At 42.3% G+C, this 17,549-nt stretch overlaps 1 protein-coding gene across 9 annotated transcripts in view; it reads right to left on the minus strand.

The window, feature by feature from the left end:
- The window catches only part of LOC139385588 (muscleblind-like protein 1), a 150,688-nt gene that overhangs the window by 50,608 nt on the left and 82,531 nt on the right, over positions 1–17,549 (minus strand). The window lies entirely within an intron of this gene.

Genomic DNA, 17,549 nt, shown 5'->3' on the forward strand with positions numbered 1-17,549 from the left:
CCAGAGTCACAGAGCAACAGGTCCATCACTCACTCACACACACACACACACACACACACACGTGCAGATAAAAACATACGCACCCACGTAGACACACAGAAAACATTTTTTATTGTTAGAGAGGGGTGAACATAAAAAGGTATTTGCACTGCCAATATGACAAGAGTAGGACACAAAGAGTAGAGTGTAACCTGTTGACCAGACAGTCAGTGGAGACTAGAGTAGGACACAAAGAGTAGAGTGTAACCTGTTGACCAGAGAGTCAGTGGAGACTAGAGTGTAACCTGTTGGCCAGATAGCCAGTAGAGACTAGAGTGTAACCTGTTGGCCAGAGAGTCAGTGGAGACTTGAGTGTAACCTGTTGGCCAGATAGCCAGTAGAGACTAGAGTGTAACCTGTTGGCCAGAGAGTCAGTGGAGACTAGAGTGTAACCTGTTGGCCAGATAGCCAGTAGAGACTAGAGTGTAACCTGTTGGCCAGAGAGTCAGTGGAGACTAGAGTGTAGTCTGTTGGCCAGATAGCCAGTAGAGACTAGAGTGTAACCTGTTGGCCAGATAGCCAGTAGAGACTAGAGTGTAGTCTGTTGGCCAGAGAGTCAGTGGATACTAGAGTGTAACCTGTTTACCAGAGAGTCAGTAGAGACTAGAGTGTAGTCTGTTGGCAAGATAGCCAGTAGAGACTAGAGTGTAGTCTGTTTGCCATATAGCCAGTGGAGACTAGAGTGTAGTCTGTTGGCTAGAAAGCCAGTGGAGACTAGAGTGTAACCTGTTTACCAGAGAGTCAGTGGAGACTAGAGTGTAACCTGTTTACCAGAGAGTCAGTGGAGACTAGAGTGTAGTCTGTTTGCCATATAGCCAGTAGAGACTAGAGTGTAACCTGTTGGCCAGATAGCCAGTAGAGACTAGAGTGTAACCTGTTGGCCAGATAGCCAGTGGAGACTAGAGTGTAACCTTTTTTGCCCGGTAGCCAGTAGAGACTAGAGTGTAACCTGTTGGCCAGATAGCTAGTAGAGACTAGAGTGTAACCTGTTGACCAGAGAGTCAGTGGAGACTAGAGTGTAACCTGTTGGCCAGATAGCCAGTAGAGACTAGAGTGTAACCTGTTGGCCAGAGAGTCAGTGGACACTAGAGTGTAACCTGTTGGCCAGATAGCCAGTAGAGACTAGAGTGTAGTCTGTTGGCAGGAGAGTCAGTGGAGACTAGAGTGTAACCTGTTTACCAGAGAGTCAGTGGAGACTAGAGTGTAACCTATTTACCAGAGAGTCAGTAGGGACTAGAAGTGTAACCTGTTTGCCATATAGCCAGTAGAGACTAGAGTGTAACCTGTTGGCCAGATAGCCAGTAGAGACTAGAGTGTAGTCTGTTGGCAGGAGAGTCAGTGGAGACTAGAGTGTAACCTGTTTACCAGAGAGTCAGTGGAGACTAGAGTGTAACCTGTTTACCAGAGAGTCAGTAGGGACTAGAAGTGTAACCTGTTTGCCATATAGCCAGTAGAGACTAGAGTGTAACCTGTTGGCCAGATAGCCAGTAGAGACTAGAGTGTAACCTGTTGGCCAGATAGCCAGTGGAGACTAGAGTGTAACCTTTTGGCCATATAGCCAGTAGAGACTAGAGTGTAACCTGTTGGCCAGATAGCCAGTAGAGACTAGAGTGTAACTTTTTGGCCAGTAGAGAATAGAGTGTAGTCTGTTTACAGATAGAGCCATTCAGAGGCAACGTCATAGAAACAACTGACGAACATTATGAACCTCATGAACCTTAGAGAATTTGCAATAATCTGTATTGCTTCCCATTGGAGGAGTTAGGGAACCTAGAATGTGTGTGTGTTCGTAGACAAAATCAAAAAACTCATTAAAATGTCCAAAATCTCCAAGGCCAAACCACAAAAAAAACGATCCAGTCCAATCAGTAATCCACAACACTAAACCATCTCAAATGCACCCCTCTGAACACAAATGTATTAAAAACACAAAATACGTTGGATAGGGCAATAACATTCCGGTGTTCCTGAACATCAAATGATGCAGCAGTGTAAAGCACTGGAGCGAGAGGGAGAATGATTTCACATATAGTCCTCTTTACAACTAATGATCTCAGTCCTCTTTGAAGTGAACTCTGGGGTAAAACTCTGGGGTAAAACTCTGTGCTCTTTGTATTCCCATTCACATATATTCACATCGCCCGTGCCACCCCCCCTTGGAATGAGGACTCAACTCTTTCAACTCTTTTGCCGGGTCACTTTACCTATTTTGTGGTTTGAGTCCTCTTTGCATTCACATTGCTACGTTTAGACAGGAACCAAGATCTTTTTCCAACATTCACTCAATGCACTCTGGGATTTTACAAAGTGCAGTACAAGCGATTCAATCGTAATGTGTTATCTGACAGCTACTATAACTACTTGCATTTTGTAAGCTAATAGATTGCATTTAGCATAGCGCCCCAGTCAAATAATATTACAAAAAATATTAATATTCATGAAATCACAAGTACAATATTGCAAAACACACCTTAGCCTTTTGTTAATCCACCTGTCATCTCAGATTTTGAAATTATGCTTTACAGCGAAAGCAATCCAAGCGTTTGTGTAAGTTTATCGATCACATGACAAAACATAAAGTACACTTAGCATCAGGTAGCTTGGTCACGAATATCAGAAAAGCAATCAAATTAATCGTTTACCTTTGATGATCTTCGGATGTTTTCACTCACGAGACTCCCAGTTACACAACAAATGTTCCTTATGTTCCATAAAGATTATTTTTATATCTAAAATACCTCTGTTTGTTTGGCACATTATGCCCAGAAATCCACAGACAAATTCCAAATAATATCCATAATGTCCACAGAAACATGTCAAACGTTTTTTATAATCAATCCTCAGGTTGTTTTTAAAATATATAATCGATAATATATCAGCCGCAAATGTCTTTATCAGTAGGAGAGGGAAAAACAATAGCTGTCCAAACTGTTGCGCGAGCAAAACTCATGTGACCACCTGACGCGATGTTATCTTTCTGACTCATTTTTCAAAATAAAAGCCTGAAACTATGTCGGAAGACTGTTGACACCTTGAGGACGCGATAGGAAAAGGAATCTGGTTGATATCCCTTTAAATGGAGCAATGGGAGACTATGGAATATGGACTTTCATAATAGAAGCCACTTCCTGGTTTGATTTTTCTCAGGGTTTCGCCTGCAATATCGGTTCTGTTATACTCACAGACAATATTTTGACAGTTTTGGAAACTTTAGAGTGTTTTCTATCCTAATCTGTCAATTATATGCATATTCTAGCATCTGGTCCTGAGAAATAGGCCGTTTACTTTAGGAATGTTATTTTTCCAAACATAAAAATAGTGCCCCCTAGCTTCAAGAGGTTAATTAATAAACATTGATAAAAGATACAACTGTTATTCACAGAATTAAAGATAGACTTCTCCTTAATGCAACCGCTGTGTCAAATTTCAACAAAAACTTTACAGAAAAAGCATAATCTGAGAACGGTACTCAGAACCCCAAACGGCCAGAGGAATATCCGCCATTTTGGAGTCAACAGAAGTTAGGAATTACACCATAAATATTCACTTACCTTTGATGATCTTCATCAGAAGGCACTCCCAGGAATCCCAGTTCGACAATAAATTACTGATTTGTTCCATAAAGTCCATCATTCATGTCCAAATAGCCACTTGTTGTTAGCATGTTCAGCCCAGTAATCCATCTTCACGAGGTGCAAGCACTTCATCAAGACAAAAACTCGAAAAGATCCGCTACAGTCCTTTAGAAACATGTCAAATGATGTATGGAATCAATCTTTAGGATGTTTTTAACACAAAACATCAATAATGTTCCAACCGGAGAATTCTTTGTCTGAAGAAAAGCATTGGAATGAGCGATAACTCTGTCGGGAGCGCGCGTCACCACTGACTCAAAGAGGTCTCATGAGCCCCTCCTTAAAAGTAGAATCCTCATTCAAGTTTCTAAAGACGGTTGACATCTAGTGGAAGCCATAGGAAGTGCAACTTTATCCATATCTCAATGTGTATTCGGTAGGCCAAGCTTTGAAAAACAGCATTGCAGTAGTCTAGTGTGAGGGGTTATATCAGTAGTCTAGTGTGAGGAGTTATGACAGTAGTCTAGTGTGAGGGGTTGTAATGAGTAGTCTAGTGTGAGGGGTTATATCAGTAGTCTAGTGTGAGGGGTTATATCAGTAGTCTAGTGTGAGGGGTTATATCAGTAGTCTAGTGTGAGGGGTTATATCAGAAGTCTCGTGTGAGGTGTTATGTCAGTAGTCTAGTGTGAGGTGTTATGTCAGTGGTCTAGTGTGAGGGGTTATATCAGTAGTCTAGTGTGAGGGGTTATATCAGAAGTCTAGTGTGAGGGGTTATATCAGAGGTCTAGTGTGAGGGGTTATGGCAGTAGTCTAGTGTGAGGGGTTATATCAGTATTCTAGTGTGAGGGGTTATATCAGAAGTCTAGTGTGAGGGGTTATAACAGTAGTCTAGTGTGAGGGGTTATGACAGTAGTCTAGTGTGAGGGGTTATATCAGAAGTCTAGTGTGAGGGATTATACCAGAAGTCTAGTGTGAGGGGTTATAGCAGTAGTCTAGTGTGAGGGATTATATCAGTAGTCTAGTGTGAGGGGTTATAACAGTAGTCTAGTGTGAGGGGTTATAACAGTAGTCTCATGTGAGGGGTTATGACAGTAGTCTAGTGTGAGGGGTTATAACAGTAGTCTAGTGTGAGGGGTTATAACAGTAGTCTCATGTGAAGGGTTATATCAGTAGTCTATTGTGTGCTGGAATAATGAAAAGTGAACGTAGGAGCTTTGTGTTCACATTCCCCTAAAAATGTAAACGAACCACAAAATTAATGGAACCTGAACACGGACCACCTCTTGAGATGGTCTCAGTTTGGTTCGCTTCACGGGCTCTTTTGAGGGGTCTGAGTTCCTATGGTGGGTTCTGAACCAGCCCAGAGACGTAACTTGACCATGCTAGGTTCTGAACCAGCCCAGCTACGTAACGTGACCATGCTGGGTTCTGATTAAGCCCAGCACCGTAACGTGACCATGCTGGGTTCTGAACCAGCCCCTTAACGTGATCATGCTGAGTTCTGAATAAGCCCAGCACCGTAACGTGATCATGCTGGGTTCTGAACCAGCCCAGCACCTTAACGTGACCATGCTGGGTTCTGAACCAGCCCAGTGACGTAACGTGACCAGGCTGGGTTCTGAGCGAGCCCAGCGACGTAACGTGACCATGCTGGGTACTGAACCAGCCCAGCACCATAACGTGACCATGCTGGGTTCTGAACCAGCGTAGCGACGTAATGTGACCATGCTGGGTTCTGAACCAGCCCAGCGACGTAACGTGTCCATGCTGGGTTCTGAACCAGCCCAGCACCATACCGTGACCATGCTGGATTCTGAACCAGCCTAGCGACGTAATGTGACCATGCTGGGTTCTGAACCAGCCCAGAGACGTAACTTGACCATGCTAGGTTCTGAACCAGCCCAGCTACGTAACGTGACCATGCTGGGTTCAGATTAAGCCCAGCACCGTAACGTGACCATGCTGGGTTCTGAACCAGCCCAGCGATGTCAACAGTGTTTGGAAATGGTTTCAGGCTTGTATTCTTATAAATGAGGGAGTAAGACCAGTCTGAATGAGTGGACGCTGACGTGTCACAGAGCTTTTTCATGCGCAATCCCGAGAGAGTGCATTTCTTGTTTACCTTTTATATTGAAGACGTTATTGTCCGGTTGAAATATTATAGATAATTTAGGCTAAAAACAACCTGAGAGTTGAATATAAAATCGTTTGACATTGTTTGACATTTACGGATACAATTTAGATTTTTTGGTCTGCCTGTTTTGACTGGGTTTGAGCCTGTGGAGTACTGAAGAAAACGTGCGAACAAAACAGAGGTTTTTGGATATAAAGAGACTTTATCGAACAAAAGGAATGTTTATTGAGTAAATGAAGGTCTTCTGAGTGCCACCATATGAAGATCATCAAAGGTAAGGGATTAATTGTATCTATATTTCTGAGTTATGGAACGCTTCTGCTTGGCTGGTTACTGTTTGTAATAATTTGTCAACTGGACTATGTTCTGGGCTAGGTATGTTCTGGGCTAGGTATGCTTTCGCCGAAAAACATTTTATATATCTGACACTGTGGTTGGATTAACAAGAAGTTAATCTTTAAACCTATGTAAAATATGTTTTGTTTTCTGAATTTTTATAATGAGCATTTCTATATTTGAATTTGGCTCTCTGCAATCTCACTGGATGTTGGCCAGATGGGACATTAGCATCCCACATACCCTAGAGAGGTTAAAGTTAGTGAGGGAGATATTAGTCTCCAGTTTCACTGATTTTTGCAATTCATTCCAGTCATTGGCAGTAGCGAACTGGAAGGAAAGGTGGCCAAAGGAGGAACCTTTCCTTCCAGTTCGCTGCTGCCAATGACTGGAATGAATTGCAAAAATCAGTGAAGCTGAAGACTAATATCTCCCTCACTAACTTTAACCTTAGTCAATTGGCTTTGGGGGTGACCAGTGAAATTTACCTGCTGGCGCTCGTGCTATGTGTGGGTGCTGCTATGGTGACCAGTAGGCTGAGATAAGGCGGGGCTTTACCTAGCAAAGACTTATAGATGACCTGGAGCCAGTGGGTTTGACGACGGATATGAAGCGAGGGCCAGCCAACGAGAGCATACAGGTCGCAGTGGTGGGTAGTATATGAGGCTTTGGTGCTTTAGCCAAAAAAATAGAATTAGCCAAAAAGACGTAGCCTAGCGGTGAATCATCCTGTTTTGGCTGGGAGTGGGTGCAAATCGTTAGCGTCCAGGGATAATGACAGTACTCAGGGTAACTGTTGAGTTTAGGTGCATGTGGTCCCTGTGAATCATCTTCATTTAAACCACAGCTGTGAAGAGGTGGTGGAAACATGCTTCTCTGATGGCCTCTCTCTCTCTCTGTCTCTCGCTCACTCTCACTCTCACACTCTCACACACTCACTCTCACACTCACACTCTCACACTTCTGTCTCTCCCTCTCCCTCTCCCTCTCCCTCTCCCTCTCCCTCTCCCCCTCACTCTCAGACAGAGATGTTTAGAAAGTGGACAGACAGCTAGGTCAATGAAGTACACACACACAACACACACTCACACACACATTAGGATGGTTAGCATTGTTGTGGCTGATACTGTGGAGAGTGGGTGTTGACAGATCCATCTGTTATGTGACAATGTATACTGCACATCCTAACTCTACCCCTGGATGGATTATTCCAGCCAGAGATACTAACACTGCCAGTGTAATGTATGGCCAGGTTTGGAGAACGAGGCTCACGTGATGAATAACCTTGCCTGACACCTGCAGACTCGTGTTAGCTCCCAGAGCTAAGGACTCACTGACACAGATGCTAAATATGACTGTGTCATCCTGGGTCTTATGGTAATGTCATTATGTAAGACACAGGCCTCTAATTAGTAGTGGTCTCATTACCCCGACACCACACAGCTCCGTCCAGACACACAACAGACCACGTATTCACCCTGCACACCCTAATTGAAAAACAAACAAACAAAAAACAAAGGCAAAGTCTTCTCATGCTTTGTTGACTTCAAGAAAGCTTTTGACTCAATTTGGCATGTGGGTCTGCTATACAAATTGAAGGAAAGTAGTGTTGGGGGAAAAACATACTACATTATAAAATCCATGTACTCAAACAACACGTGTGTGGTTAAAATTGACAAAAAACGCACATTTCTTTCCACAGGTCCATTGGGTGAGACAGGGATGCAGCTTAATCCCCACCCTCTTCAACAAATTGACAATGTCACTAGAGCAGTCTTCAGCACCCGGCTTCACCCTACAAGAATCTGAAGTCAAATGTCTACTGTTTGCTGATGATCTGGTGCTTCTGTCCCCATCCAAGGAGGGCCTACAGAAGCACCTAGATATTCTGTACAGTTTCTGTCAGACCTGGGCCCTGACAGTAAATCTAAGTAAGACCAAAATAATGGTTTTCCAAAAAAGGTACAGTTGCCAGAACCACAAATACAAATTCCATCTAGACACCGTTGTCCTAGACCAGGTATTCCCAAACTGGGTTGGGCCAAATAAAAATGTGATTCAGATTTTTTTTTTAATAATTAAATAAATATATTTTCTTCACATTTTAAAACAGCCTTTTAGATTTTCCAACAGGGCTGTACATTTGGGTGAAGTTTTTTTCTCGCCTGAGTAGCCTCGTTTCACTGCCAAAAATAAAATTAATTAATCTAGTGTTCAGCGAAATAACAGCACAATGTCAAATACAGGTAGCCTTGTTAAATAATTAACATCTAATCACATTTACCGTTACTCTCTCGCGGGATCTCCGATAACGGGTTCGTATGTATCCAAACGGTGCTCATTCCGTTTCCTCTTAAATTGATTCATGGTTAAAAAAGGCCTGCACCCATAGAGACACATACCAGCTCTACTGGTAGTACTGCTACCACCAGCCGCTACTACCAGCAGTACTACACCTGTATCTGTTGACAACACAAGTTTTCTGCTTCCACGAGCACATCCAATGCTAGCGTCAGTAATACTACATGTATTGTTAGCCGAGCTAGCATGGACACTGACAGGGAATCTGATGCATCCGAAGAGCTACTGCCCCCTTAACTTGGGAAAGCACCGAACAACAGACAGGGACGTTGGACTATCGAAGAGGTGCAAATATTATGGGAACTACATTGATTTGGCGTTCACTTATATTGGGAGTAGTGTCTTTCCTTAGCCACGATGTGTTATATGTGCAAAAGTAATATCTCACAACTCAATGAAACCGTTACTCTTGCGCAGACATTTTGAAACAAAACATGCCAATTTGAAAAATTATTCACAGTAGTTTTTTGTGTGAGAATTAAGATGACTTTCGAGTAGTAAGACGTATAAAAGCAACAGATACCATTAATAAGAAGCGGCTAGAAGTTACCGAATTTCTAGGAGAGGCAAGCCCCATAATATTGTGGAGGACTTAATTTTTTCTGCTGCCGCAGATATGGCTGGAGGAAAACGTCCCAAAAAACTATAAAGACAATGCCTTCATCAAACAACACCGTTTAACGACGTGACATGGCAGGAGATGTTTTGAAACAGTTACTGCTTCGCATACAAGCCAGTGAATTCATTGCATTACAGCTGGATGAGTCAACAGACGTGGCCTGGCACAGCTCCTGGTATATGTCTGTTACGTTTATGGGGTCAGTTAAGGAAGACATCCTCTTTTGCAAACCACTGGATACCAGGACAACAGGACAGGACATTTTTAAAGTACCGGACAGCTTTGTGACATCAAATGGACTTTTGTGGTCAAGATGTGTTGGTATCTGTACTGATGGTGCAAAAGCCACGACAGCGAGACATAGTGGAGTGATAGCACGAGTGCAAGTAGTTGCTCTCGACACTGCAGCATCCAATGAGATGCGGAGCATCTCTTTATTGCGGCTAAACCTCTCCCCAGCTTTACAACCACTGAATATATATGTTTTGACCTTGACAGTTTACAATCTAAGGTAACGCTAAGTTATTTAGTCTCCTCAACTTGTTAAACCGTCACACCATGCATTACCGGATTCAGCTGATGTCTAGCACTTAACCTCTTTGATCTCTAGGGGCGCTATTTCATTTTTGGATAAAAAACGTTCCCGTTTTAAGCGCGATGTTTTGTCACGAAAAGATGCTCGACTATGCATATTATTGACAGTTTTTGAAAGAAAACACTCTGAAGTTTCAGAATCTGCAAAGATATTGTCTGTAAGTGCCCCAGAACTCATTCTACAGGCGAAACCAAGATGATGCGTCAACCAGGAAATGAGCAGATTTCTGAAGCTCTGTTTTCCATTGTCTCCTTATATGGCTGTGATTGCGCAAGGAATGAGCCTACACTTTCTGTCGTTCTCCCAAGGCGTTAGCAGCATTGTGACGTATTTGTAGGCATATCATTGGAAGATTGACCATAAGAGACTACATTTTCCAAGTGTCCGCCTGGTGTCCCTGCGTCGAAATTGGAGCGTAAAGCCAGGTGCAATTATTTTTCCATTTGAGAGCAAGGAGAAACCAGGCTTCCAGGAAGGATATATCATTGAAGAGATATGTGGAAAAACACCTTGAGGATTGATTCTAAACCACGTTTGCCATGTTTCAGTCAATATTATGGAGTTAATTTGGAAAAAAGTTTGCGTTTTGAGGGCTGAATTTTCGTTTTTTTTTTTTTTTTTTTTTTTGGTAGCCAAATGTGATGTACAAAACGGAGCTATTTCTAATACACAAAGAATATTTTTGGAAAAACTGAGCATCTGCTATCTAACTGAGAGTCTCCTCATTGAAAACATCAGAAGTTCTTCAAAGGTAAGTTATTTTATTTGAAGGCTTTACTTGTTTTTGTGATAGTTGCCTGCTAAATGCTAACGCTAATGCTAACGCTAAATGCTACGCTAGCTAGCTACTGTTACACAAATGATTGTTTTCCTATGGTTGAAAAGCATATTTTGAAAATCTGAGATGACAGTGTTGTTAACAAAAGGCTAAGCTTGAGAGATAGCATATTTATTTCATTTCATTTGCGATTTTCATGAATAGTTAACGTTGCGTTATGGTAATGAGCTTAGGTCTATAAATAGAATCCCGGATCCGGGTTTGGTCGTCGCAACAGGTTAAGGAATGATTTGTACCAAATACAATGCTCTTAGTTTTAGAGATGTTCAGAACCAGTTTATTACTGGCCGCCCATTCCATAACAGACTGAAATTCTTTGTTAATGTCAAGTGTCAGTGTGCTGCAGGTAGGACGGAGTCAGGCGCAGGACACAGAACTGAGTAAAAACGTACCATTCCAAAACAGACTGCAACTTTTTGTTAAGGGTTTCAGTGACTTCATTAGCTGTGGTAGCTGATGCGTATATGGTTGAATCATCACATGCTTTGTTAAATGCCAGTGGCGGGTCATTGGTAAAAATAGAAAGGAGTAGAGGGCCTAGAGAGCTGCCCTGCAGTACACCCCACTTTATATGTTTGACATTAGAGAGGCTTCCATTATAGAAAACCCTTTGAGTTCAATTAGATAGATAGCTCTGAATCCACATTAAGACAGAGGTTGAAAACCCATAGCACACACTTTTTTTAAACAACAGGTTATGGTCAATAATATCAAAGGCTGCATTGAAATCTAACAATACAGCTCACACAATCTTCTTATTATCGATTTCCTTCAACCAATCATCAATCATTTGTGTCAGTGCAGTACATGTTGAGTGCCCTGCTCTATAAGCATGCTAAAAGTCTGTTGTTAATTTGTTTACAGAGAAATAGCATTGTATTTGGTCAAACACAATTTTTTTCCAACAGTTTGCTAAGAGCTGGCAGCAAGCTTATAGGTCTGCTTTTAGAACCAGTAAAGGCCGGTTTACCACTCTTGGGTAGTGGAAAGACTTTGGCTTTTCTCCAGGCCTGAGGACAAAGATTTTCCTCTAGGCTCAGATTAAAGATATGACAGATAGGAGAGACTATAGAGTCAGCTACCTTCCTCTGTAGCTTTCCATCTAAGCTGTCAATGCCAGGAGGTTTGTCATTATTGATTGATAACAAACATGAAAGATGGAGTTGAATTTGTCTTTCTGCCCTTCATGTTCCATCATTCTTTATTTCATTGATCTTGGCTTCATAATAAAGTTTCTTCTTCTTTTTGTTGAGTTTAGTCTCATAATTTCTCAATGTGCTGCAAGTCAGCCAGTCAGATGTGCCACTCATTTTGCCCCATCTCTTTCAACCATAGTTTTTCAATTCCTCACAGAGCTTTAACAGTTCTAACAGTCAGTTACTAAACAGGTGCATGTTTATCAATAATTGGAAGAAGAAAGTTCATAAATTCATCAAGTGTAGCGTTTGGATGGTCCTTATTAATCACATCAGACCAACATGTATTTTCAACATCATCCACATACAGTAAGAGCCAAAGCAAAATATTTTCTATGATCTCTTATACGCTATTTTAGGCCCAGCTGTTGGAACTTTGGCTTTCCTGCATAGAGCCACAATATTGTGATCCCTGCATTCAATGGGTATGGATACAACTTTAGAACAAAGTTCTACAGTATTAGTAAAAATGTGATCGATACATGTGGATGATCTTGTTCTTGTAGTGTTTGTAAACACCCTGGTAGGTTGATTAATAACCTGAACCAGATGGTTACAGTAAGAAGCTTCCTCTTGAGCAGACAGCTTAAATGAAAACCAGTCAATATGCAGGTGTCACGACTCCCGCCGAAGTCGGCTCCTCTCCTGGTTCGGGCGGAGCTCAGCGGTCGACGTCACCGATCTTCTAGCCATCGCCGCTCCACTTTTCATTTTCCATTTGTTTGGACTTGTTTTCCTACACACCTGGTTTACATCCCCTCATCAATCTACGTGTATATTATCCTCTGTTCCCCCCATGTCTGTGTGTGTAATTGTTCGTTACGTTTATTGTGTGACGCGTCAGGCTGTTTTTTTTCCGGGATTGTTTTGAACCCGTGGTTTTATATTGTTGTACATTATTTTTGTGTGACCAGTTCTCTATTCTCGTTTGCCTTTGGCTGGAGTGTTGTGACGCTGTTGCGTCCGACTGATTTGCTTCTGCCAATTATAGTGTGCCTGTTCACTCATCTCTGCTCTCCTGCACCTGACTCCAGTTGACCAGTTGCGCACACAGTCTGACATCAGGTCCCCAAGAAAGTAGACCTTTCTGTTTACATCACATACACTATCAAGCATTTCACACATATTATTTAGATACTGACTGTTAGCACTTGGTGGCCCATAGAAACACCCCAAAAGAAAAGGCTTTAGAGGTGCCAAGTGAACCAGCAACCACAACACTTCAATAACACTTGACATGAGATCTTCTCTAAGCATTACAGGGATATGGCTCTGAATATATACATTAACTCCTCCCCCATAAACATGTATATCTCTTCTATAAATATTATATCCTTGTATTGCTACTGATGTATCATCAAATAAATGATCTAAGTGAGTCTCAGAAATAGCTAATATATTGATGTTTTCTGATGTTATCAAGTTATTGATTTCATGAACCTTATTTCTAAGGCTACATATATTGATATGGGCTATTTTCAGCCCTTTCCAGGGTAGCTTATCAGAGGAAGACATAATAGTGAAAAGAGCAAACAAAGCAAGACAAAAAAATATATACATTCAGCAGTCCATTAATCAATTGGTGTGTGTGTGTTTGTATGTCTGTGCTGTGGGGTTGAAGCTACGAACCCAAAGGCTTGGCTCTCTCATCCCTTCCGAGCTTCTGGGAGGGAGGGTAGACAATGAGCCTGTCATAGCGGATATAAGCAATGTCCCACGCGCTCTGGCAGCTTTCATGGCTGGTATCAGTTCTTTCCTCTTCTGGCACACAGATTTTGGATAGTCCTCATAGAGGAAGATATACGTTCCTCTCAAGTTCTTGGCTTTTTTCAGAACAGCTACCTTGTCCTTGAACTCAGAAACTTGACCACTATTGGCCTGGGCCTGTCACCTGGGCGGCCGGTGGTGCGTCTTCCAGTCCTGCTAGCTCCACCTCAATTTTCCTGTGGTCTACCTTCAATTTCTCAGAGATCATTTCCCTCACTTAGTCCTCAGACTCCATCCAGGTCTCATGTGGAGAATCAGAAATTTAATCCACAACCATGTTGTTCTACCTTGATTGTTCCTCGAGATTCCCTGTTATCATGGATTCACTCACAGAACTGATGTCCTCTCTCACTGACTTACAGATTGCTGTCATATTTCCGTTCTCCTGTTTCAACTCCATCGAGCTGGCCCTGGGAGAACTGCAAACTGTTCTTCAGTTCCTGGACGTCTCTGGTCAGGTCGTCCATTCTTTTATTAGTAGAATCCACAAGTATTTGGACAAAACACTTAACTTTTTTCTTTTTGCTGTAACAACTGCTTGTGTGTCTCTTTTTGTTTGTTAAAACAAATCTTCACGTGATAGAGGGACACCACTGTCCTCAACGGTACTCCCGCCGGCTTTGGTCTTTGTCAGGGAAGCTAGCAACGTAGGTTACGCTGTTACTCCTCGCAGTTCCAGACAGGGCAGGTCATGGGGAAAATTGAAAAAAAAACAAACAGCAGGGATATAGACCGCTGCAAACCCGGGAAAATCCGCGGTCCCAGCCACAATGGCTAACCGCGTCGCGGGCTGCGTTCAAGAAAACCCCACTAGCTTGATATGCAGCGGCGCCAAGTAGCTCCTCAGACCCGTCCTTGGTCGGCCGGATCACTGGACACAGACCAGCAGTCCCAGCAACTGATGCCAACTGTGTCGCAGGATCCAAACTAAGAAGCTAGCTAGCTACTAAGAACTTTCCAATACACTTTCAAAACAACAAACCTTTCAAAACAACAAAACCAAGCTCTTCCTTGTTCCGCGTTCAGCAGGATCTGCATCTAGGATTACAGGGACTCTCCACAACTATTTTCAATGTGCGGGACAAAACTGAGGCTATGATTAAGAAGTTGGAGCTCTTCACTGTCTGAGTTAACAAGGACAAAACACAGGTCTTTCCATCATTGTATGATCGTTTGTGTGAAAATGAACACAAGCTTACAGACAATGTCAAATGTGATATGGCGAAGCGTGAGTTGGGTCCGCAGTTACACAGATACTTTCCCAAAACAGATCACACAAACAACTGGATTCATTATCCCTTTCATGCCCTGCCTTCAGTCCACTTACCGATATCTGAAGAAGAGAGATTCACCAAAATTGAAACAAGCGGTTCTGTGAAAATTGAATTTAATCAGAAGCTACTGCCAGATTTCTGGATTGGGCTGCCCTCAGAGTATCCTACCCTTGGCATATCACGCAGTTAAGACACTGATTCCCTTTGCAACCACGTCCATATGTGAGAGTGGATTCTCAGCCCTCACTAGCATGAAAACTAAATACAGGCACAGACTGTGTGTGAAAAATGATTTAAGACTGAGACTCTCTCCAATACAACCCAACATTGTAGAGTAATGGGCTTCTTTTCCAGCATATCCTTCTCATTACCCTGTGGTGAGTTATTCATATTTTTCGAAGAACAAATAAGGTTTTATATGTAAGATTGCTAAATAAAGAGCTAAATGATTGATTATTATTATATTATTATTTGTGGCCTGGTCCTATAAGAGCTCTTTGTCACTTTCCACGAGCCGGTTGCGACAAAAACGTACACCCATTCTTATGTTTAATAAATGTATAATATAATGTATAATATATATATAATATATAAAGTAATAATAATAATATATATATAATATAAGGCTTACAATGACGGCAAAAAACTATATTTGTGATTGCGCTGACTCTGGTGCTAGAGAGAGAATGCAGCTGGAGGTTGAATGTTTGAAGGGGTACGGGACTATAAAAAGTTTGGGAACCACTGTCCTAGAGCACACAAAAAAATGACACACTCGGCCTAAACATCAGCACAACAGTAAACTTCCACAAAGCTGTGAACAATCTGAGAGACAAGGCAAGAAGGGACTTCTATGCCATCAAAAGGAACATAAAATTTGACATACCAATTAGGATCTGGCTAAAAATACTTGAATCTGTCATAGAGCCCATTGCCCTTTATGGTTGTCAGGTCTGGGGTCCGCTCACCAACCAAGAATTCACAAAACCCATATTTATTTTATTTTCCCTTTTGGACTTTGACTATTTGCACATCGTTACAACACTGTACAGTATATAGACATAATACGACATTTGAAATGTCTCTAATCCTTTAAAATGTTTCTGAGTGTAATGTTTACTGTTGATTTCTTGACGTTTGTCTATTATCTATTTCACTTGCTTTGGCAATGTTAGCATATGTTTCCCATGCTAACAAAGCCCTTCAATCAAATTTAGTAATAGATAGTGATTTGTTGCTTCTGCTGTTACTCCTCATATCCTTCCCTCCATCCCTCCATCACACCCCTTTATTACTTATCCTTCTATTGCTCCCTCCCTCCATCCCTCCTTCACACCCCTCTCCCCAATCTGAGGATGGCCCTTCCTCTGTTATTATTCACAATCTCCAAACCTCATCAGCAGTCTAATAACTCATCAGCAGTCTAATACCTCATCAGCAGCCTAATACCTCATCAGCAGTCTAATACCTCATCAGCAGTCTAATACCTCATCAGCAGCCCAATACCTCATTAGAACGCTGATACCTCATCAGCAGCTTAATATCTCATCAGCAGTCTAATACCTCATCATCAGTCTAATACCTCATCAGCAGTCTAATACCTCATCAGCAGTCCAATACCTCATCAGCAGCCCAATACCTCATTAGAACGCTGATACCTCATCAGCAGCTTAATATCTCATCAGCAGTCTAATACCTCATCAGCAGTCTAATACCTCATCAGCAGCATAATGCCTCATCAGCAGTCCAATGCCTCATCAGCAGTCCAATACCTCATCAGCAGTCCAATACCTCATCAGCAGTCTAATACCTCATCAGCAGCCCAAAACCTCATTAGAACGCTGATACCTCATCAGCAGCCCCATACCTCATCAGCAGTCTAAAACCTCATCAGCAGTCTAATACCTCATCAGCAGCCCACAACCTCATTAGAATGCTGATACCTCATCAGCAGCCCCATACCTCATCAGCAGTCTAATACGTCATCAACATCTCAATACCTCATCAGCAGTCCAATACCTCATCAGCAGTCCAATACCTCATCAGCAGTCTAATACCTCATCAGCAGCTTAATACCTCATCAGCAGCATAATACCTCATCAGCAGCTTAATACATCATCAGCAGCATTATACCTCATCAGCAGTCCAATACCTCATCAGCAGTCTAATACCTCATCAGCAGTCTAATACCTCATCAGCAGCCCCATACCTCATCAGCAGTCTAATACCTCATCAGCAGCCTAATACCTCATCAGCAGCCCAAAACCTCATTAGAACACTGATACCTCATCAGCAGCCCCATACCTCATCAGTAGTCCAATACCTCATCAGCAGTCTAATACCTCATCAGCAGCCCAAAACCTCATTAGAACACTGATACCTCATCAGCAGCCACATACCTCATCTTCAGCCCAAAACCTAATCAGCAGACTAATACCTCATCAGCAGTCTAATACATCATCAGCAGTCTAATACCTCATCAGCAGTCTAATACCTCATCAGCAGTCTAATACCTCATCAGCAGCATAATACCTCATCAGCAGCATAATACCTCATCAGCAGCATAATACCTCATCAGCAGCATAATACCTCATCAGCAGTCCAATACCTCATCAGCAGCCTAATACCTCATCAGCAGCCCAATACCTCATCAGCAGTCTAATACCTCATCAGCAGCCATATACCTCATCAGCAGTCTAATACCTCATCAGCAGTCTAATACCTCATCAGTAGTCTAATACCTCATCAGCAGCTCAATACCTCATCAGCAGTCCAATACCTCATCAGCAGCCCCATACCTCATCAGCAGCCTAAT

The sequence above is a fragment of the Oncorhynchus clarkii genome, chromosome 27 (assembly GCF_045791955.1).
Source record: "Oncorhynchus clarkii lewisi isolate Uvic-CL-2024 chromosome 27, UVic_Ocla_1.0, whole genome shotgun sequence".
Lineage (NCBI taxonomy): Eukaryota > Metazoa > Chordata > Actinopteri > Salmoniformes > Salmonidae > Oncorhynchus > Oncorhynchus clarkii.